The sequence below is a fragment of the Pan paniscus genome, chromosome 1 (assembly GCF_029289425.2).
Source record: "Pan paniscus chromosome 1, NHGRI_mPanPan1-v2.0_pri, whole genome shotgun sequence".
NCBI lineage: Eukaryota > Metazoa > Chordata > Mammalia > Primates > Hominidae > Pan > Pan paniscus.
This window is the reverse complement of record NC_073249.2, coordinates 105,549,891-105,572,086: the sequence shown is the minus strand read 5'-3', so window position 1 is coordinate 105,572,086 and position 22,196 is coordinate 105,549,891. Positions and strand designations below refer to the sequence as shown.

At 42.3% G+C, this 22,196-nt stretch overlaps 1 pseudogene; it reads left to right on the top strand.

Annotated features, from left to right (window-relative positions):
• The first annotated feature begins 18,463 nt into the window (after positions 1–18,463).
• The window catches only part of LOC117978934 (myomegalin-like), a 94,691-nt pseudogene continuing 90,958 nt past the window's right edge, over positions 18,464–22,196 (top strand).

Here is a 22,196-nt window from a genome sequence, read left to right as displayed (position 1 = left end):
CTGAATCGCCACCTAGAGGCCAGTTCTAGCCCAAACCAATGTGTAGGCCAAGTTTTCAATTTTGCCTCAAGATAGAAAACAAAACAAGAGTTATCTTTGAACAAAAAGATAAAAAGGCAAGAAAATGGCACAAGACCTTTAAAAGGACTCCATCAGTCCCTTCACCAACCCTGTGGTTTGCTGATGAGATATGCAAGGGCTGAAATGTCTCCACTTCTCAATGGGGCAGGATTTCCTCCATGGCTTGGGACCAATGTGAGAATGTCACTGTTTCTCACATATTCTAAAGTCTAGATTTGAAGAACAAATATGCCAAGAAAACCCTCCAGTTTGCCCTGCATGTCAGACCCCAGCCCATCTGCTCCTCTTCTTTCATGCCCAAATTCAGACACGTTGGCTAGCTTGGGAAGACAGCTCAGCAGAAGATAGGATGTCCTTTTTAGGAGAGTTTGCTGATTTGGCTTACATTTCTGGAATTAGCTGCCCTACACTGAACATGAATACCCATTAATCCTGGACCATTTATTGAGAAGTAGTTGGATGAGTCTACAAAGGCATCGAAGGTAAGTTGATAGTTCAAAATGAGCATCAAGGCCGGGCATGGTGGCTCAACGCCTGTAATCCCAGCACTTTGGCAGGCCAAAGTGGGCAGATCACCTGAGGTCAGGAGCTCAAAACTAGCCTGGCCAACATGGCAAAACTCCGTCTGTCTACTAAAAATACAAAAATTAGCCGGATGTGGTGACAGGTGCCTGTAATCCCAGCTACTTGGGAAGCTGAGGCACGAGAATCACTTGAACCCGGGAGGCAGAGGCTACAGTGAACCGAGATCGCACCACTGCACTCCAGCCTGGGCATCAGAGTGAGACTCTGTCTCAAAAAAAAAAAAAAAGAAAAGAAAAAAAAAAAGAGCATCGAGGTATTTTGGTCTGAAGAAAATCCAAGCTACATGGTTCCAGATCTTCAGTGCCCCAGCTTGAACAGTATCAGGAACAGCAGAGTACTAAGAAAAGTAAGCCAGGCTCCCAAACTGAGCAAGGACAGTTTTCTTAATCCTCTTTTTAAATTTTTTAAGTTTTTCTGTTCATTCCTTTGCCAGTCTAGTAATTCAGCTTCCCACTACTCAGCTTATTGAATTCTTAAGTATAATTGGAAAACAAGATACATAAAATATTCAAACTCTCATTGTCAAAGCATCCTAGTTTGTGACTGCTTGGGGATAGCAGTGTGTGCAGTGTCCAGGGAATGCCCACAGAGGCTGCAATACATTTTTGCAGGCAAGCAGCTGCTGGTCCCTCTTCAGACCAACAACAATTCAAAGAAGGGGCTCCCTTTAGAGTAAACCTGGAGGAACCTTGGGAAAATTAGACTGATGTTTGAATTTATGAAAAAGCCACAGCTGTTCCCCAAGGATAAAGTTCAGTCCATTGATCGGCCAAAGGGCCCAGAGGAAATGAAATTGCCATTTCCTTTACCCATCCACCCAAATAAGTTAGACTTCTAAAAACTGAAGTGTTTCCTTCTCTCCAGCAGAAATGATTCCACTTGGTGCTCACAGTAATCTTGTGAAGTAAGTACTATCATTGCTGTCGTGCAGAGAAGGAAACAGAGGCTAAAAGAAATTTAGTAATTTGCCTGTAAGAGGAGTAGTCAAGATTTGAATTCCAGTGCTCTGCTTCCAGAACATCTGCAGTTTTCCCAATACCGCCATTCCCCTTGGCATGAAGCCAACATACTAAGTCCTAAAGAAAATTTTCTGAGAAGTAATTCAGTTTGCCATAGATTGTTGCATGAATTCCTACACAACCACTGGAACTACACTATAGGTGGAATCAGTGGGCCAAGGACAACCCTCATTCAGGAATGATGCTCATTGTTGGTCAGTTAACACTATATACTTTCTGGGAGGGTCAAAACTTCTCAATCAAACAAAAAGGTTTCTCTTGACTGTTCCTACTTCATTCTCTTCATTTAAGCCAGACAGGCTCTTTGTCCCCTATAAAATCTCCTACAAGACTTTGTCATTATTGTTCTCCAGGTAAAGGGAGTCCTCTCCTGGGAAAGTTAAAAAGAACCACCATAAACCAATTGGAAGAAACAAAGACACAATGGGGACAGTGATGAGGAGACATCAGGTGACATCAAGACTTCCCAGGATCACACAGTCAGTGAGGGGCAGAACTGCTCAGAATCCAAGTCCAATAGACTCTAGCTGAATGAAGTTTTCTTTCTTTTTTTTTTTTTTTTTTTTTGAGACGGAGTCTTGCTCTGTTGCCCAGGCTGGAGTGCAGTGGTGTGATCTTGGCTCACTGCAACCTCTGCCTCCTGGGTTCAAGTGATTCTTCTGTCTCAGCCCCCCGAGTAGCTGGGACTACAGGCACAAACCACCATGCCTGGCTAATTTTTGTATTTTTAGTAGAGACGGGGTTTCACCATGTTGGTCAGGCTGGTCTTGAACTCCTGACCTGAGGTGATCTACCCGCTTTGGCCTCCCAAAGTGCTGGGATTACAGGCATAAGCCACCATGCCTGGCCTGCACTTTTCATTTCATCATAGTTTCAGAACATTGTATGTTGTTTCTAAGCAAAATCCAACTAGGAATCCCAGTCTCTAGGGCTAGCCCTAAAATAGCTCACTGGGGTTACTTCTCGCTACTAACATTCCCCATGCCCCATCTTGAATTGTCCCAGATAGAGAAGGGAGTGGGAAGAGGGTGCTCCATTCTGAGTGCCCATAACAATAGCTAATAGCAGCCAAAATGTGTTGAGCACTGTGCTGGGCACTGTGCTTATTACTTTATATGCATCAGCTTATCTAATTATCTCAACAAACATACAAGGTAAGCATGACTATTTCCATTTTACAGATAAGGGGAATGAGGCACAGCGCTTCTAAGAAACTGGCTTAAACTCCCACAACTGGTTAAGAGGTGGGGGTAGGACTGGAGTCCAGCTCTGTTCACCGTCAAAGGCAGTGCTCTGAATCACTCACTTTTAAAAACCATATAGTAAATGCAGGGCCCAAGGACTTTGGCTTACCGCAAGGAATCCTCATATATGTAGCCAGCTGTCTCTGCAGTAAATTGGCAGCCCCTGCCTAGCCATGGAACTCCCACCATGGATGGCAAACTGGAGACTTGGGAGTTTAGTTTCTAGTTCTTTTGCCCAAACTCTTTTATTGGGGGTTGGAAGAAAGGTAGGAAGAGCAATGAGAAAGGAAACGTTATGGCTTAATGGGGAGAGAAAGAAAACAGAACAGGTTTGTTTCTGTAGCCAAAGACCTTCTAAAAGCCACACCCCTGCATTCAAGAGCTGCAGAAGAAATGCTGTTCTTCAATTCTTCCACCAGCCTCAGTAACCATTTCACTAACAAGTCTTACATCAGATAGAACTTAAATTAGACACAAGAAAGGACTTCTGGTCAAAATGAACAGTCATTTCTGTAAATTGGGATTTATCTTTACAAAATCCCTTCACTGAACTAAGAAAAGTCTTAGGGCCTTCTCTAAATAAAGGCTGCCCAAACGCAAAAATACTGCAGCTTTCAACAGGGGAAGACATGAGGTAGTTTTCAAACTTCTCCTCTCCTCCCTGGGTTTTATAGTCTTTTGCACTCAGGGGCAGTTCGGGAAATGGTACACATTTGGCAGGTGAGACAAGTGACTGAGGTCTGGAAAAGGTGTGAGAAAGCTGGTGCACGTGCAGGAGCGGGGCCCAAAAGGTAACGCTCCTGCCGACATGATGCACTGCTTTCCCCCAGACCTGCAACTGATGATGATTTTGTGCTTCTCCAAAAGTCAAAACACTCAACCTCACACACCTAAAAAAGAACTTAACCTTAAGTTCCTTTTTAGTAGGAGCCTATCTGTGTGGTCCCTGAGCCACCTCCAGGTTACATGTATAAAGAACAAAACCATGGAGGTAGCAATAATTCACTATTTGATGACAATTGTTTCTTTCTGCACTAGCTGTTTCTGGCATGGAACATATACCCGAGTGCTTGCCTCTGGAGCTTGCCCAGAATAAATAATTCAAACTAGCCTCTATAACTGCTGACCTTAAACCACATACCTACTGTTTTCAAGACAGAGAAATTCACATTGGCTTTGATGGAGCATTTAGAAAAGAGACAAAATTAAACTACTTAATTTTGAGTATAACTCATGAGCAGCCAGTCATTCCACATATGAGATTCTACATATTGATTTCAAAATCCAGTTTGTCCTTGGGAAGAAAGAATAAGACAGGAGCTTAAGAGCATTTACTCTTGAAAGCTCCAAATAACTTGCTTCTTTGTCCCCAGATGCACTCATTTATCTAAAGACATTCCAATTTCTTATTTTGTGGCAAGTATAGTTCAGTGCCGCAGATGCCTTTTGTTTGAACTTTGGTGAGGCTGGGGATGTGCAGTGCATCAGAACTGCTAGCATGCTAGCCAGTGTATTCATCAATTTCACTTCCAATTTCTCCTCAGAATGTCCAGAAGAATATTAAGTCTCAGGCCCAGTGTGGTGGCTCACCCCGTAATCCCAGCACTTTGGGAGGCCGAGGCAGGCGGATCACCTGAGATCAAGAGTTCGAGACCAGCCTGACCAACATGGAGAAACCCCGTCTCTACTAAAAATTCAAAATTAGCTAGGCATGGTGGCACATGCCTGTATTCCCAGCTACTCGGGAGGCTGAGGCAAGAGAATCGCTTGAACCCAGGAGGTAGAGGTTGCAGTGAGCTGAGATCGTGCCATTGCACTCCAGCCTGGGCAACAGAGCAAAACTCTGTCTAAAAAGAAAAAAAAAAGAATATTAAGTGTCTACAGCAGATTTCAGTATACAAAGAACCAGCTGGGGTCTGAGGACAGGGTGGCTCAGTAGAAAGAGCAGGGGCTTTGGAGCACATGACCTCTGGCAAATCACATAGCTTGAGACAATTTTCTTATTTGCAAAATTTGAAGAAAATCCTACCAGCCTGGCTGAGTTGCTGAAGGACCATATTAGTTTGCCTGGGCTACCATAACAAAATTCCACAGACCAGATGGCTTTAAACAATTGATTTTCTCACAGCTCTGGAAGCTAGAAGTCTAAGATCAATATGTCAGCAAGCTTGGTTTCTTTTGACAGCTCTCTCTCTGGTTTCCTTCTTGATGAATCCATACGTGGTCTTTGGTTTTTGCTCTGTGCTCATTTTAACTTAATTACCTCTTTAAAGACCTTATCTGCAAATATGATTATACTCTGAGGTACTGAGGAATAGGACTTTGATGTATTGAATTTTGGAGGATTGAAAGGACAACAGTTTAGCCAATAACAAAGACTAAATGACAAAGGAGTTTCATAAAAGCTCACTTTTTCCCTTTCTTAGGCACAGGGAAAGAATGTGTGCTTTGAAATAATGAAGATATAATTTCAACTCCTAGTTGTACTGCTTGCTAATTATGTGATGTGGGCAACTTGCTTACCCAGGATCATCCTCTGTACAATGGGGATGATAGAATTTGGATATTTGTCATCACTCAAATCTCATGTTGAAATGTAATCCCAGTGTTGTGGATGGGGCCTGGTGGGAGGTGATTGCATCATGGGGGTACAGTTCTTATGAATCAAGTGAGTTCTCCCAAGATCTGGTTGTTTAAAGGTGTGTGGGACCTCCCCACCAATTTCTGTCTTGTTCCTGCTTTCTCCATGTGATATGCCTGCTCCCGCTTTGCCTTCCATGATTTTAAGCTCCCTGAGGCCTCCCCAGAAGCTGAGCAGATGTTGGCACCATGCTTCCTGTAAAGCCTGCAGAACTGTGAGCCAATTAAACCTCTTTTCTTTATAAATTACCCAGTCCCAAGTATTTCTTCATAGCAATGCAAGAACAGCACAATATAGGAGATAAGAATACCTCCCTCAAAGGGATTTTTGTAAGTAAATGTTAAGTATGTAAAATGCTTCACAGTATCTGAAAGGAGTAAGCAGAATGTATTTGCTGTTAGTTACATCATTTCTTCCCAGCAGTAACTGTGATTAAAACTTCCTATTTGCCTCTTTTTGTCAGTGCTTTGATGACTGGCCTTGGGGAGGGTCTGAGAACTAAATGAACAGGGACAAATCTCTATCCTAGAGATTTCAAGAAACATTTCTTGACTGGCTGAACAAAGCAGTAGAGGTGGTGAATGAAACAGCCCAAATGCATGGTGGCAGGCACCTGTAATCCCAGCTATTTGGGAGGCTGAGGCAGGAGAATCGCTTAAACCTGGGAGGCAGAGGTTGCAGTGAGCTGAGATCACGCCATTCCACTTCAGCCTGGGCAACAAGAGCAAAACTCTGTCTCAAAAAAAAAAAAAAAGAAAGAAAGAAAAGAAAGAAACAGCTCAAATGGAGTATTACTCTAGTGATTACCCACAAGTCCACATCGGACTACATAGCATCAGACCACCTTCCTCCCAGTATAATGACCCATGTACTTCCTTTTCCCTTTCCCTCTCTTGTGATAGAATTTCCTTTATAACAAATCACAGGCAGCCCATCCCTGACAGCATTGGCCAGAAAGGCAGCAGGCATGGAAAACAAATAGCATGCTACAAATGCTCTACCCAGCAAGTGAGGAGCTGAAGAACAGGAGGAAGTCAGTGAGCTGAAAAGGTGTTTTAATTGTTGCTTCTAGTCAGAGGGGCCTCTCGACAAAAGTCCAGTCCTCAGTTTCAATCATATCATACCAGCAAGACTAAAAGGAATCCCCTAAATAAGTAAAACCGATTCCCATCCTGACACATACATGCACTGTTACACAGTTACAGCAACACTACTAGAGAAGTGATCTGCAGACTTGTGCCAATCCACAAACTATTTGCTCTTTGTCCACGATAAACTACAGAAACCGAGAATAAGCATTTAGAAATTTTAATTGCAGTTTGATAGTAATTTTATGTGTTGAATCTGTAATAAAAATTTTGTTTGTATTTCGTCTTAATTTTTCTAGAAATTCATTCTTACTGCATTTTACAAAAGTATTGATACATGGCAACTAGTCCTTCAGCACAGATAGCTTAAGCACTGTCACAAACCTGTAAATATCTACAAGTGTGAACAAATATCTTTCATAACTCAGCAGGAGGCTACCATATAGGCCCTAGCATGTCCCACTACAAAACAAAAAATACAATTAACACTACAGCATTTTTTTTTTGCATGTCACCTTAAAAGAGAAAAAAAAAGTCTAATTTTTCTATTAGAAGTTTAGTAAAAAGCATTTTTTACTAGGGTAAATTCCAGTCCAAACTTTCAGACTGGAAGTGATCAGTGTCCGGAGGGTTTTACCGAAGTGTTTATGCAGACTATAGAGAAGATACTCTGCTTGAATTGTAAGGTATCATAGTGGGGAAAACCCTGAATCTGAGTCAGAAAACCTGGATTCAAATTCTGCTGTCTTTCTGGCCAATGCTCTCAGGGATGGGCTGCCCGGGACTTGGTGAAATTATCGCTTACTTAATATCAAAAGTTTTTAAACAAAGAACAAGAGGAAGTGGGTGAGCTGAAACAAAAACTTTTGATATTGGGTAAGTGATACTGTCACCAAGCCAGTTTCCATAACTATAAAATGTGGAAAGTAAAATTGTCTACCCAATCTATATCATAAGAGTGTTGTGAAATTCAAGTGAGATGTCTGTGGAAAGTGCCTCCTAAAGAATAAAGTGCTTGGCTGGACACGGTGGCTCACGCCTGTAATCCCAGCACTTTGGGAGGTCGAAGTGGGTGGATCACAAGGTCAGGAGTTCGAGACCAGCCTGGCCAATATGGTGAAACCCTGTCTCTAGTAAAAATACAAAAAAAATTAGCCGGGTGTGGTGGCACGTGCCTGTAATCCCAGCTACTCAGGAGGCTGAGGCAGGAGAATTGTTTGAATCCGGGAGGCGGAGGTTGCAGTGAGCTGAGATTGTGCCACTGCACTCCAGCCTGGGTGACAGAGTGAGACTCCATCTCAAAAAAAATAAAAAATAAAGTGCAGTAGAAGTACACAATGGGGTAAATATTATGAGCTTTCAAACAGTTGGTAGCCTCAAAGAAAATGGCCCCTGTGATATAGTAACAAAGTTGACCAGAATATTGACATTCTTCAAATATCCTGTTAATCAAAGATTTACCAAATTAGAAAATGCTGCCTTCATATCCTTCCCTGTGCAGAAAACACTCTTATTTTCTATGAATTATGAAGTGTATTTGTTTCCATACCTGCCAGGCATCTAGCACCACGGTGGATACCACCAGGGAGGAAGCAGGAGAGCACACAGTGCCTGTCCTCACAGCTCACAGCTGCAGGGGCGGCCAGGGGCAGGCTCAAGGCAATATGTGACTTGGCAAGAACTAAAGGAAAACAATTCTGCCCTGTTCTCACTTGTACAGCTACTTGAAGACCCCCTCAAAAGGATACAAACTCATAAATGTACCGTTTCACTGCTGTACGCTAGGCAAAAGAAGACCAGAAAATCAGAATGTTTTTAGCTTTATTAAAGACATATTATAGTAGACAAACAAGTAGACAAACACATGCTCTATAAAATATACATTCTGATGTGTGACAAAATATAAACAGATACTAAGAAATGACTACACTGAACAATGACTTGGCTTGTATCTCTGTTTAGGTACATCTAGTATTAGGGCTGCTCAGACTAGTATTATCCAATAGGGGGAAAAAATAATAGTGGAAAGTAGAGGGTAGAAATAAGTCTCACCATTGTAAAGAGGCCACAGTAAACAGCAAAGAGACATTCCAAGAGTACTTGACCATCTGATGATCAATTTCTCTTTCAAGATAGTTACAGTTTGTAGATCACTTTACTCCTTTATCTGAAAACAGGCACAAGTCAAGCTGTTTCTTCACCTTCACCCTATTCCATCTTCACACACACACACACACACACACAAAACCTACCTTACTACTGACAAAACCTTCAGATGATTCTTGGGTTTTCAGGTGGTGTTAAGTGCAGCTTGTAACATATCTCTTAGTTCCAAACTTGTTACTTTTGTCAATGAACCAGACAATTGTCCAAAAAAGAAAGAAAATCAAGGCTAACTGATGTTGGTTTAGACTGTACTCCAAACAAAAAAGTTTAAGGTAGAAAAAGGGGGAAAAAACATCTGCCAACTGTATGGGCAAAGAGATCACGTAATAGAAAAACGAAACATTACTTGCAGGTTGCCAAAAAAAGAATCTTAGCTCAATCTTCTAAGGTTCAACTGTCTTCACAATTACCTCTATAATCTGTATCAAGAAGCAAAGTAAGAAAAGAGGATGTGGCATAAAATGACAGCAAATTTACCTCTGTTATTCCTTTACACTTCTGGCATTTCTGGGGATATTAAAATGATTTAAAAAGGCCATGACACACTTGGGTAAAATATTGGTATAAAACTGAATGCCACAATCTCAACCCCATTCTAATTGGAGTCCCACAGATAAGAAGAAACAAGAATAAAAATTATCAAGAGGGCTGGGCACAGTGGCTCATGCCTGTAATCCCAGCACTTTGGGAGGCCAAGGTGGGTTGATCACTTGAGGTCAGGAGTTCAAGACCAGCCTAGGCAACACGGTGAAACCCCATCTCTACTAAAAATACAAAAATTAGCCGGGCATGGTGGTGGGCGTCCGTAATTAATTCCAGCTACTTGGGAGGCTGAGGCAGGAGAATCGCTTGAACCTGGGAGGCGGAGATTGCAGTGAGCTGAGACCGTGCCACTGCACTCCAGCCGGGGCAATAGAGGGAGACTATGTCTTAAAAAAATAAAAGTAATCGAGTAAAAAAGAGTTTTAATACATTATAGGCTTTTAAATTTGTTAGTATAGTAATGCCATTTATGCCAGTAACTACTTACAGATTTCTTCAGAAGATTAAACCCAGAATTTTGTGTTTCATGTTCCCAGCTACGAACACAGGTCAGACCGCTTTTGTTAACCAAAGTCCAAAATTCTCTAGTTTCCCGAAGAGCTCTAAAATGAATACAAAGGACTTAGAAAGGACAAAGTTTTAAGACTATCAGATTGCTTCTGGGGATTTCCAATGATAAAAGTGAAAAAGACCTTAAAGGTCATCTTGCCCATATTCCATCTCAATGAAGAAATCTCTTAAACACTATTAACAGATGATGATTTAGCTTCTGTATGTACCTTTCCACCAAAAAGGCTGATTATTCCATTATCAGATAAATTTACTAAAGAGCCTACACAAAATTTATTAGCAAGTATATAATACACCTCCCTGTGTATAACTCTGTCTTCTGGAATAGAATTCTTATTTTTCATGATGACCCTTTAAGTAGTTAAAGACTTTTAACACATCTCTTTTCATAGGGAAATGGGTAACAGAATCTAAATTGCTTGACATCTTAACTTCCTTTTACAACCTCACAATGGGCAATGTGAAGACAGCTGTTTTTAAACATGAAAGTTATTCTGAGTTGGCACTTTAGGGGAGATTGGACATTGGAATGGGTTCCTGCTATTTTTTTCAGGAGAGTAGCTTGTATACTAGGGAAAGTACTGCGGGGTGCGGTGGCTCATGCCTATAATCCCTGCACTTTGGGAGGCCTAAGTGGGGAGATTGCTTGAGCCCAGGAGTTTGTGATCAGCCTGGGCAACAAGGTGAAACCCCATCTCTACAAAAAATACAAAAATTAGCCGGGTGTGGTGGCACAGCTACTCAGGTGGTTGAGGTGGGAGGATCACTTGGGCTTGAGATATCAAGGCTGCAGTGACGACAGTGAGCCACGTTCACACCATTGCACTCCAGCCTGGCTGACAGGGTGAAACCCTGTCTCAAAAAAAAAAGTACAAGTTGCGGAGTGACAGAAAGCCAATGGCATAAGTGTAGATCCTGTACCAGTAGGTCATGGAGTTCAAGGAATACTGTCTTTTCTTCCAGGTAGAAGTGGAGAATCAGCCTGAAAGGGGACAAACAAATCAAGAGAATGTATGTATTCCTCCTGAAAGTGGCCATTAGGGGGCAGTGGGGAAAGGAGCATTTCAGTTTGCAACATTCCTGATTAGCATTAGGCAGACATGATTCTGCTGGAAGAAATACACATGGGACACTAGTCCTACTTAGAGGGTTAACATATTGCTTGATCAGAAACATATGCAATAATGAAAAGTTTCAGGAATTCCTTTTCCTAGGGGTGTGTGTGTGTGTGTGTGTGTGTTTATTTAAAGACCAGAGATAGGCTCTTCACATTTAAATAGATTGCTGACTAGTTATTTAGGCAAGCTAGGAATATCTAAGGACATCTCAACCATCTGAGTTGACACAATGGAAAATGACCTGGCTCTTTAGGAGACCAGACTCTGACAGCACTGTCAGTAGAAGGACCACTGCTAGAGCAGAGAGGCAGTACTCCTACACGGGTTTTTTTTTTTTTTTTTTTTTTTTTTTGAGACGGAGTCTCACTCTGTCACCAGGCTGGAGTGCAGTGGTGCAATCTCGGCTCACTGCAACCTCTGCCTCCCAGGTTCAAGTGATTCTCCTGCCTTAGCCTCCCGAGCAGCTGGGACTACAGGCGCGCACCACCACGCCCAGCTAATTTTTGTATTTTTAGTAGAGGTGGAATTTCACCATGTTGGCCAGGATGGTCTCGATCTCTTGATCTCGTGATCCATCCACCTCGGCCTCCCAAAGTGCTGGGATTACAGGCGTGAGCCACCGTGACCGGCCTCCTACATGATGTTTTCTAGAGCACTGGCTCACAGGCTATCTTCTGCTCTCTCACACATGACGGGTGATGCTCATTGGCACAGTCTCTGGCAGCCTAGCCCTAATTCCACCTATTCCATTCAGGAAATCTATCAGAATTTGAGCGAGAGTAATATAATTATAGGGATAACTTCGAATACATTAGAAAGGTGAGTCACAAACTAGTTACAAATTAGTTGTGGTATACCTGTCAACTCATTCTGATATTCTAGTGTGCTATAAAACCAGCATTCAGACATTCTGCTCTAGAGAGCAATGGGTGGTTTTTCAACTGAGTCAAGATTCTTTGTTTACTAATACTGTTTAGAAGCAGAATTTTTTTCTCCTAATGAGTATTTCTTAGACCATTACTCCTGCTATAAAGGAAATACATCTGGCTCAAGTCAGAATGAGCAGCATCACTCTTGTTCTACTCGAACAAATGTCACCAAAGCAGCTTTTTATTAAAGTAGCATAATCCTCCTTAGCTCCTGGAGGGAATTACAGATTCATAGAATGTTACAGCTGGAAAGGGCTTTACAGCATCTAGAAAAATGTCCTCATTTCATAAATGAGAAAATCTAGCCTAGAGAAGTAAAAAGACTCACCCTTGATTACAAAGCCAGTAACAAGAAGACTCAGGAAGCGTACAAGGTCTTAATGAGTCAGTCTAGTACAAACTACACCATAATCTAGTAAGAAAGGAAGAAGAGGGATCGCAGATTGAAGGGATAGGAAATTGTGATCTTTAGGAAGTTCAAAGTGAAAATGATCAGAGGCTGACATATTAAAGAAATAAAAAGGTGTGGCAGTACTAAACAGCTCAAGAAGTGCAGCTGCCCATGGGAGAACACTTAGGATTGAAAATAAGTATGAATAAATGCTCAACTTTCTGGCAAAAAGTTGAGAAATTATGTGAGTTTGGAACCCTTGAACCAGGACTTAAAAATAGATATTTTTATTTAAGTGGCTGAAATTATCTAGTGAGTAATATTTGATTTAGAGGAGAGAACTGGACAGGAAGTGTAAGGAAATCTGAAAGCACAAAGAAAGAATTACATTGCATTAGAGTGTGAAGTTCTTTATTTACCTAAAGCTCTTTGGTATCAGAAATTCAAGAAAATTTTTGGCTTAATCACTTGTATAAAATAAGGACCGGCCGGGCTCGGTGGCTCACGCCTGTAATCCCAGCACTCTAGGAGGCCGAGGCAGGTGGATCACCTGAGGTCAGGAGTTCGAGGCCAGCCTGACCAACATGGAGAAACCCCGTCTCTACTAAAAATACAAATAAAATTAGCCGGGCATGGTGGTGCATGCCTGTAATCCCAGGTACTTGGGAGGCTGAGGCAGAAGAAGGGCTTGAACCCGGGAGGCAGAGGTTGCAGTGAGCCGAGATTGTGCCACTGCACTCCAGTCTGGGTGACAGAGCGAGACTCTGTCTCAAAAAAAAAAAATAAGGACCACTACAAGGCTTTACAGTATAAGAATTTTGGGGCCAGGCAAGTGGCTCATGCCTGTAATCCCAGCACTTTGGGAGGCCAAGGCAAGCAGATCACCTGAGGTCAGGAGTTCAAGACCAGCCTGGCCAACATGGTGAAACCCCATCTCTACTAAAAATATCAAAAAAAAAAAAAAAAAAAAGCTGGAAATGGTGGTGTGCCTGTAATCCCAGCTACTTGGGAGGCTGAGGCAAGAGAATTGCTTGAACCTGGGAGGCGGAGGTTGCAGTAAGCCAAGATCATGCCACTGCGCTCCAGCCTGGGTGACCGAGAGGGACTCCATCTCAAATAATAATAAAGAAAAAAGAATGTTTGCATGTTCTTCTACTCCCAAGAGCACTCTTCCCTTCTTAAGATATACTGCACATTGGTAAAAGATTAAAAACAAAACAAACTTGGAAAAGAAGCAATCTTTGGTTTCCTGGTCAATGAAGAACTTTGCTGAAAGAAGATATTCCCATTCAGAGAAAGCACAAAGTGAACACAACTAGAAACAACTGAAACTCAGTCTGGTATTTCAATACTGTGTCATAACAGCCAGACAACTTTCCAGCTGTTCTTCAAGACAGAAAACTCAGATTCTGACAATGAAGAAGATGGATGTGGCCCAGTGCAGAAGTCGGATGGACAAATTGGTTCCAGAAGCTTTCTACTTGCAAATAACCTGAGTGATGAAGATTACAGGCTTATGAGTGATAACAATTTGCTAGGCACTATAGGTGAAGTACAGAAGAGTTGCTGAGAAGGTTACAACAAATTAAAGAGGATTCCCCACAAGAATCAGGTGAAAACAGAGGTGGATGACGTCTAGCACTAGTAATGGGTCTGTAATAAAGTGGCTTACCTCTTTTGGGCAAACTGAAAATATGACAGGAAGTAAGCAAAGAGAAAACCAAGCTTGGACAGCAGTGAGCCAGAGTAATCCATATAGTGGTAATTTCAGATTCAATGTAGGGATCAATTTTATCCTTAATAATGGAAGGCTGAATACAGAAAATGAATATGCATCATCTGCAAGACTTCCCAGGGGGAGAAAATAGGGAGAACAGAGGAAAGTGGAAAATCCACAATCTGAGTCAACATTTGCAAGGCCACCTAGGTCGGGTACAAAGTGCGACAGAAGTATTAATGAAAATTCCACTTACCAGAGGTCAGAGAAGACTGAGAAGCAGGAGCCCAGACCAATGGAGAACCAGAGCGAGAAATAAAAGTAGGTTCCCTCCAAATTCATGGTGAGAAATTTCACAAATATTTCATGATAATATACGTCTCAGACTTTTGAATGACCCCTGGTAAATGAGACAGAGATTTTCTAGAACTCAGCAACATGAGACATTGAGAGAGCAAATAACTGACCCATAGTTGCAAAGTGGCATGTTTTTGTAGCTTTTGGAACATGGAATGCCTTTCCAGGAAAACGTTCTCCAGACACAATCAGAAATGGTGAATCTGGGGCACTGAGACTGAGAAATCCAGTCATAGTCCTGATTGTGATAGTAGGAAGAGTTCATCATGGGGAATATTTGCCAAGATATAGCACACCTAATAGAACCCAGTTAACATCTCCAACACCAAACAACAGTCACTTTAGAAAGTGAACAAAGAGAACTCAGAAATAATATTTTCACATTCTGAGCAAGCAGGTGTGAGCACCTATTTCACTACCAAAAGAATTCCTGTTCACAGAATTTCAAATACTCATTTAAATAATACACCTGTTGCAACTCAAAGAGCATTAAAGCAGACAATGACAAGATTTGCAGACTCAAATATGGACAGTGATACTGATTTGTATCCTAGCGGCTCACCCCAGTCAGAACATGGCAAGAGCAAAGTCACAGAATGAAAGAGATGGTTCTGATATCAGCAATTGTTCTGGCTCCAATTCATGTCACAGTACTGCTTATGATTCTGACTCAAGTTCTGCAATCTTTAAATCAGCCTCCAGTTTTTGAAGCGTTCATTATACATAAAGTAACAACCCGATCTAACTCATTGGTTCCTGAAGGAATGACTGAACCTTCCTCAATCAATTTCTGTTTCAGTAAAAAAGAGGGAAGGAGGGAGGGAGAGGGGGAGGAAATGAAAGGAATTTCCAAACAAGTTTTCCTCTAGGTGCATACAGCTGTGACAGGACTGCCAGGCTCTGAAAGAACAAGCTTTTTATGTTAGAAAGGGAGTATCACCTAGCACGTTTAAACAGATGGCAAATGACCAGAAGTATGAACCTCTAGGCATGAAGAAGGCGGTTAATTACACCGAGACTGTGTTTATGTGTATACAATCACTAAGTAGCTGCCTCTATAGATACACTTCTTAACAAGTAAGTTTTTAAAACTTTTTATTTATTTATTTTACTTTTGAGCCAGGGCCTCACTCTGTCACCCAGGCTGGGATGCAGTGGCTTCACACAGCTCACTGCAGCCTTGATTTCCCGGGCTCAAGTGACCCTCCCACCTCAGCCTCCCAAGTAGCTAGGACTACAGCAGCATGCCACAATGTCCACCTATTTTTTTAATTTATTTTTTTGCAGACACAGGGTCTCACCATGTTGCCCAGCCTGGTCTCAAATTCCTGGCCTCAAGCAATCCTCCCACCTTAGCCTCTCAAAATGCTGGGATTACAGGTGTGAGCCACAGTTTTTATACTTTAAATAAAATTTTTAGATCTCACTAAATTGAGTTATTTAAAATCTGTGATCTGAGAAGCTACTTGTCAATATTATAACTGGATATTACATATAATTTTGGCATATCAAAAATATTTACATTGCAGCCAACACATATGGTCAATGAATACAAAAATTATTTATAAATGCACATATATTTACAATGACATCCCTGGGCAATAGGGACAAAAAAAAAAATTCACAAGAATACAAAAATCTTTGACCTGGTACCAGTTGGTCAAGCCTGGGATTCTTGCCAAAGACCTTGAATATCAAAAGCCCCAGTCTCAACTATCTGCCTGAAACCACTGAAGAATCCCAGGCACACTTCCCAGAAGGCTCCAAAGTTATTTTTGCTCCTTGGAAAGCAAAGTAGAACATCGAAATAGTGATGTTTTCTCAGGACCATTCTGAAGACTAGGGCAATCCAGCATGTTAAGCAGCAATGTGACTCTTCCTGACAAGCAGATGCACACCAGGGCACATCCCCATGGAAGCATCAGGAAGCACATTTGTCCCGTATCTTCCCTCTGCCGGTGCTGCACATTTTTGATGAGCTGTACCCATTTCTGTCAGCTGTTGCCATTTCTTCATCAGGTATAAGACCAAACAACGCATGGCCCACCTTGGTGCGGTCAGATGCAATCATAAAGAAAGAGTAAAGCAAATGCTGACTTCGGAGTTTCTTCTGAGCTCTGAGGTAGTAAATGCAAAATTAATTAATAAGTCTCTGCCCAGATTTCATCCTGAAGTGAGATTCATGTGCCCTCACTACCATCTTGAATGTTCCGAGTCCTACTAAAATCAAAAGCATGATCCTGTAACCTGTGGCAGGACATGGAAGAAGCAGAACAGTCTGGCTCTCCCCCTGCCAGGCCCTCATTTTGATGAAGTTGTGGTGACTCATGGACTGGCTGCTGGGAAAAAGGAGGATGAGGCAGGCCTAGTTCTCTGTTTATGTTCCACACGGGCAGCTGCAATGTTTCTGAGAATGAAAGACAAGAATTATCAGTAGTGACTGGTAAAACTTAATATCCTTTTAGCCAAATCCTCAAAGAAATAAAGATGTTCAATATTCCTGAATAGGGACACTGAAATCAAACACATACACACACACACACACACACAAACACCACCAGAACATGGTCTTTCAAATCCCTCTACTTCACAAACCTAACCAATTATTTACTGAGATCATACTATATATCGTCTACTGTCACCTGTTATTTTAGCGATACTGTTGCTACAGAATTTTTTATTTTATTTATTTATTTTTTTGAGATGGAGTTTCGCTCTTGTTGCCCGGGCTGGAGTGCAATGGCGTCATCTCGGCTCACCGCAACCTCCGCCTCCCGGGTTCACACAATTCTACTGCGTCAGCCTCCCAAGTAGCTGGGATTACAGGCATGTGCCACCATGCCCAGCTAATTTTGTATATTTAGTAGAGACAGGAGTTTCTCCATGTTGGCCAGGCTAGTTTGAACTCCCAACCTCAGGTGATCCGCCTGCTTCAGCCTCCCAAAGTGCTGGGATTACAGGCGTGAGCCACCATGCCCGGCCACAAAATTTTTAAATAAAACTCTTTAGACACATGGAAAAGAACTAAAAGACAAAATGGTATCCATATTGTAATGAAAGTTTCATGATAGGTAATAATCATTGATTCAGTGCAGCCATTATATCTTTAAATATGTCACAAAATTGTTTTAAAAATAAACAGCCATTCCCTTCCAACTCCTAGCATGTCAACAATTCTAACAACAAATGATAGTCAAAAGGAGCTGTATTAAATCAGGTTATCTGCACACTGGTTTCAAATATGCATTTCTCATTCTTCTTTAATTACAATGGTGAACTATTTTCCCAAAGACTGTTTACTGAAAGTTATATTAACTTCATAGGGTACATTTTAGAAAAAGCTAGCCAAACATTATAAAAACAAATACCCAGAAATAAAAATAAAATCCATGTGAAAAGTAAGCTAGAGCAGGGTTTCTCAAGTTTTAATTAATATGCACACAAATAACTTGAGGATCTTGTTAAAATGTAGACTCTGATTTGCTAGATCTGCTCTGGGGTCATTACTCTGCATTTCTAACAAGCTCTTAGGTAATGGTGATGCTGATAGTCAACAGACCAGACTTCGAGTAAGAAGAAGCTAGGATACCCCACATAAAAAATCGCCAATGCGCTGAAGCACTCTCATTTGCTGATTTCCTTACTTACGGACCAGATTAAAAATGAAGGCATCCCCAAAGTTACAAAAAAGATGGGACTACATTTCTGGTCCTTCTTAAACCCTTTCCGTATTAACTCTTCTAAGACATCCAACAGTAAAAGTGGATTTACTGTTGATGCATTTCTTTCATGAACACTTAATGTAAAGGTAAGAGATTAACTTCAGTAATAGTGCTTTCCTCTGACCTGTACCTCTTTAGAAGTCTTTGATCTCTTAAGAACAATAGAGGCTGGGTGCAGTGGCTCATGCCTGTAATCCCAACACTTTGGGAGGCTGAGGTGGGTGGATCACCTGAGGTCAGGAGTTTGAGACCAGCCTGGCCAACATGGTGAAACCCTGTCTCCCCTAAAAAAAATACAGAAAATTAGCCAAGCATGGTGGTTGGCACCTGTAATCCCAGCTACTCAGGAGGCTGAGGCTTCCCCTCCTGGGTGAGGAGCGTCCTGAGACTAAGGAAAGAGCCTGGAAAATGGAGCAGACCTGGACGAGGTAGGTGGGCTGTTTCCTTCTCGCTGCACTCCAGACTTGGTGGTCCTCTTCCCTCCCCTCCCCCAGCGCCCTTAGGGAGAGATCGCCCCTCACCACCAGGGTCCCGTGACAGCTTCCCTTTTCTGTAGCCTCGCCCTGCCTGGTTCCCAGCCCACCTCTCTTGGTCATTTTCACATGTTCTGTTTTACGGGGTTTCCCTTGCTTAATGACTCTCCCCTCCACCGAGTCCTGATGTTAAAAATACCCAGGGAGGTTGCCTGGAACTTTCTGTAGAAATGGTTCTCTGTTGTTTCCTTGTTCGTGTGGCTAGAGGGATTCCAGTAGGTCTTCTTGAGAGATATGTTTGATGTCAGATGCTTTGAACAATATCAGGTTTATTCTCACCCTGCCATGTTTTCCTTCTCAGCCTCATCTGTCACTACTCACACAAAGGCAAAGGGACTGAGTGAGCAGAGCCCAGCAGCACTCATCTCCACAACCTCCAGTTGGAGCCCACTTGGGGGAGGAATGGAGAAGGAAAGAGATCAGGGCACCACACTGCTCAGGCTTTATTGAGGCCAGGCAACAGTTGGCTTTTAGGTCAGATTTTGGAGATGGCCTGTGAAACTGCGTTTTCTTCCAGTCCTTCCCTCAAACACACTTTAAAATGAAGCCCCATTCAAGGAAAGGGTAAGGATAAGAGACCATGTATTGAGACAAAGACTTCGTTTCTGTTTTTTAGTGGGTGGGAGGGTAGGGAGACTATCCAGCGGTGTCTCTATAACAGATACGCTTCCATCTGTGGGATTTAGCTTTGGAGAATTGGGGTGGGGCCAAATGAGCGCTCTGACTCCTGAGAGTGAAGACGGTACAAACACAGAAGGTAAATTTGGGGCTTATGCAAAAGACTTGGGTGCTTTTAGTTGATTGCTAAGCTCAACAGGAGTGAATGGTATAATGTGAATATTAAAGAAGGAGCAAATTGAAACTTAGGGTTTGTTGACAGAAGAAGTAGGCTGTCTAGATTCTGTCTAGATCAAAAGTGATGATTTTACTTTTGGCTCCTTTCTGCTCCTCTTGGGCCTCTCCGAGAGGGCTGTGCTTAGTTCTGGGCATCATTAGATAAAATAAGTACAATCAAGAGACAGGAGGGAACTCAAAGCCATGCCTTGAGGGATGGCCAAAGGAAGGACCTGGGACTCCTGAGTCCGGAGAAATGACGACTGGGAGTGGGGAGGATGTGGTAGCTTCCTTCAAATTTCCGAAGAGCTATTGGTGGTAGAGGGATTGAATCACATTAGAATCTCTTAGGAGGACAGAACAACCGATGCAAGCGAGTTGTTGGGAGGCAAGTTATGGCTCAGTGTAAAGAAAAAGCTTTCTGGCCAGGTGCAGTGGCTCATGCCTGTAATCCCAGCACTTTGGGAGGCTGAGGCAGGCGGATCACCTGAGGTCGGGAGTTCGAGACCAGCCTGACCAACATGGAGAAACCCCATCTCTACTAAAATACAAAATTAGCCGGGCGTGGTCCCACGTGCCTGTAATCCCAGCTACTCCGGAGGCTGTGGCAGGAGAATCGCTTGAACCCGGGAGGAGAAGTTTGTGGTGAGCCGAGATCACGCCATTGCACTCCAGCCTGGGCAACAAAAGCGAAACTCCGCCTCAAAAAAAAAAAAAAAAAGACCGGGCGAGGTGGCTCACGCCTGTAATCGCAGTACTTTGGGAGGCTGAGGGGGGCGGATTACGAGGTCAGGAGATTGAGACCATCCTGGCTAACACAGTGAAACCCCGTCTCTACTAAAAACACAAAAAAATTAGCCGGGCGTGGTGGCGGGCGCCTGTAGTCCCAGCTACTTGGGAGGCTGAGGTAGGAGAATGGCGTGAACCCGGGAAGCGGAGCTTGCCGTGAGCCGAGATCGCGCCACTGCACTCCAGCCTGGGCGACAGAGCGAGACTCCGTCTCAAAAAAAAATTTAAAAAAAGCTTTCTAACAAGTTAGCTGCCTGGGCAGTATGGGCAGTAAAGAGATTGTTGACCCTGGAGTTACTCAGGCAAAGGCTAGATGACCACTTGATGGTGATGGGAGTGAGTGTATCAGGGCCTTTTGCTCTCTGCCAGTGTTTTTCACACTTGAAGAAAAAAGTATTATTTATTAAGTTTTAAAAATTTTATATTTACATGTAACAATTTCAGACAAATTCAGAAATGATTTGGAAAAATCGCAAATTATATATTTACAGTCCAATTAATTTGACAAACTGAGTATACTCATGGGATGGGCATTCAGATAGAGAAAGGGAACATTACCAGCATCCCTGAAGCCCTCCTGATGACTTCAAGGATAATCATTATCCTAATTTTTAACACCATAGAATAATTTTGCCTAGTTTTGAACTTTATGTAAATGAAATTATACACCATGTACTCTTTCGTACGTGGCTCCTTTCACTCAATCTTTTGCTTTTGGAGTTCTATACTGTTATATGGTATTGTAGTCCATTTATTCTTGCTTTTAAATAGGCTTCTATAGTGTATAAATATATCAAATTTATCTGTCCATTCTATTCTTAATAGGCACTTGGGCAATTTCCAGTTTGGAGCTATTATAAACAGTGTTGCTATGAACATTTCTGTACAGGTCTTTTGATGAACATATGTACACATTTCTGTTGAGTAAATAAGTAGAAGTATGATTTCTGGGTAATAGGAAATGCATGTTCAGATTTAGTAAATACTGCCAGATTGTTTTTTTTTAAACAGATTACAAAAGAGATTTCTAAAGCGGGTATCCAGGCCAGGCGCGGTGGCTCACGCCTGTAATCCCAGCACTTTGGGAGGCCGAGGCGGGCGGATCACAGGGTCAGGAGATCGAGATAGTCCTGGCTAATACGGTGAAACCCCGTCTCTACTAAAAATACAAAAAATTAGCCGGGCGTGGTTGCAGGCACCTGTAGTCCCAGCTACTCGGGAGGCTGAGGCAGGAGAATGGCCTGAACCTGGGAGGCGGAGCTTGCAGTGAGCCGAGATCGCGCCACTGCACTCCAGCCTGGGTGACAGAGCGAGCCTACATCTCAAAAAAAAAAAAAGAAGGTATCCAAAGGGAAGAACATAGTGAAAAGGTGCTCCACATCACTAGTTATCAGGGAAATGCAAATTAGAACCACAACACCATGCTGCTATATACATATCAGAATGGCTGAAATTAAAAAGATAGAAAGTAGCAAATGCTGGCAAGGTGGAACATTCAGAATGTTCACATATTTTTTAACCACTTCTCACAATAAGTAATATATTTACATTGCCACCAAGTACACTTACATATGTAACAAAGTTTCTTGTAACAATACTTAACTTTACTATGTGTTTTGCACTCTGATATTTGCTATTCTATTCTTTTTCTTTAAAAATAAAATGTTGGCTCTGATTCACTGAATTTATTTCTCCACCTAATGGGTCACAGTTGGAAAAATCCTATAATCACAGATCATGGCTGACATCTCAGATCCTTCCTAACTCACAGATCAGATTAGTTCATAAACACGTATTAAAAATTTGAGGGCCGGATGAAATGGCTCAGGCCTGTAGTCTCAACAGTTTGAGAGGCCAAGGCAGGTGGAT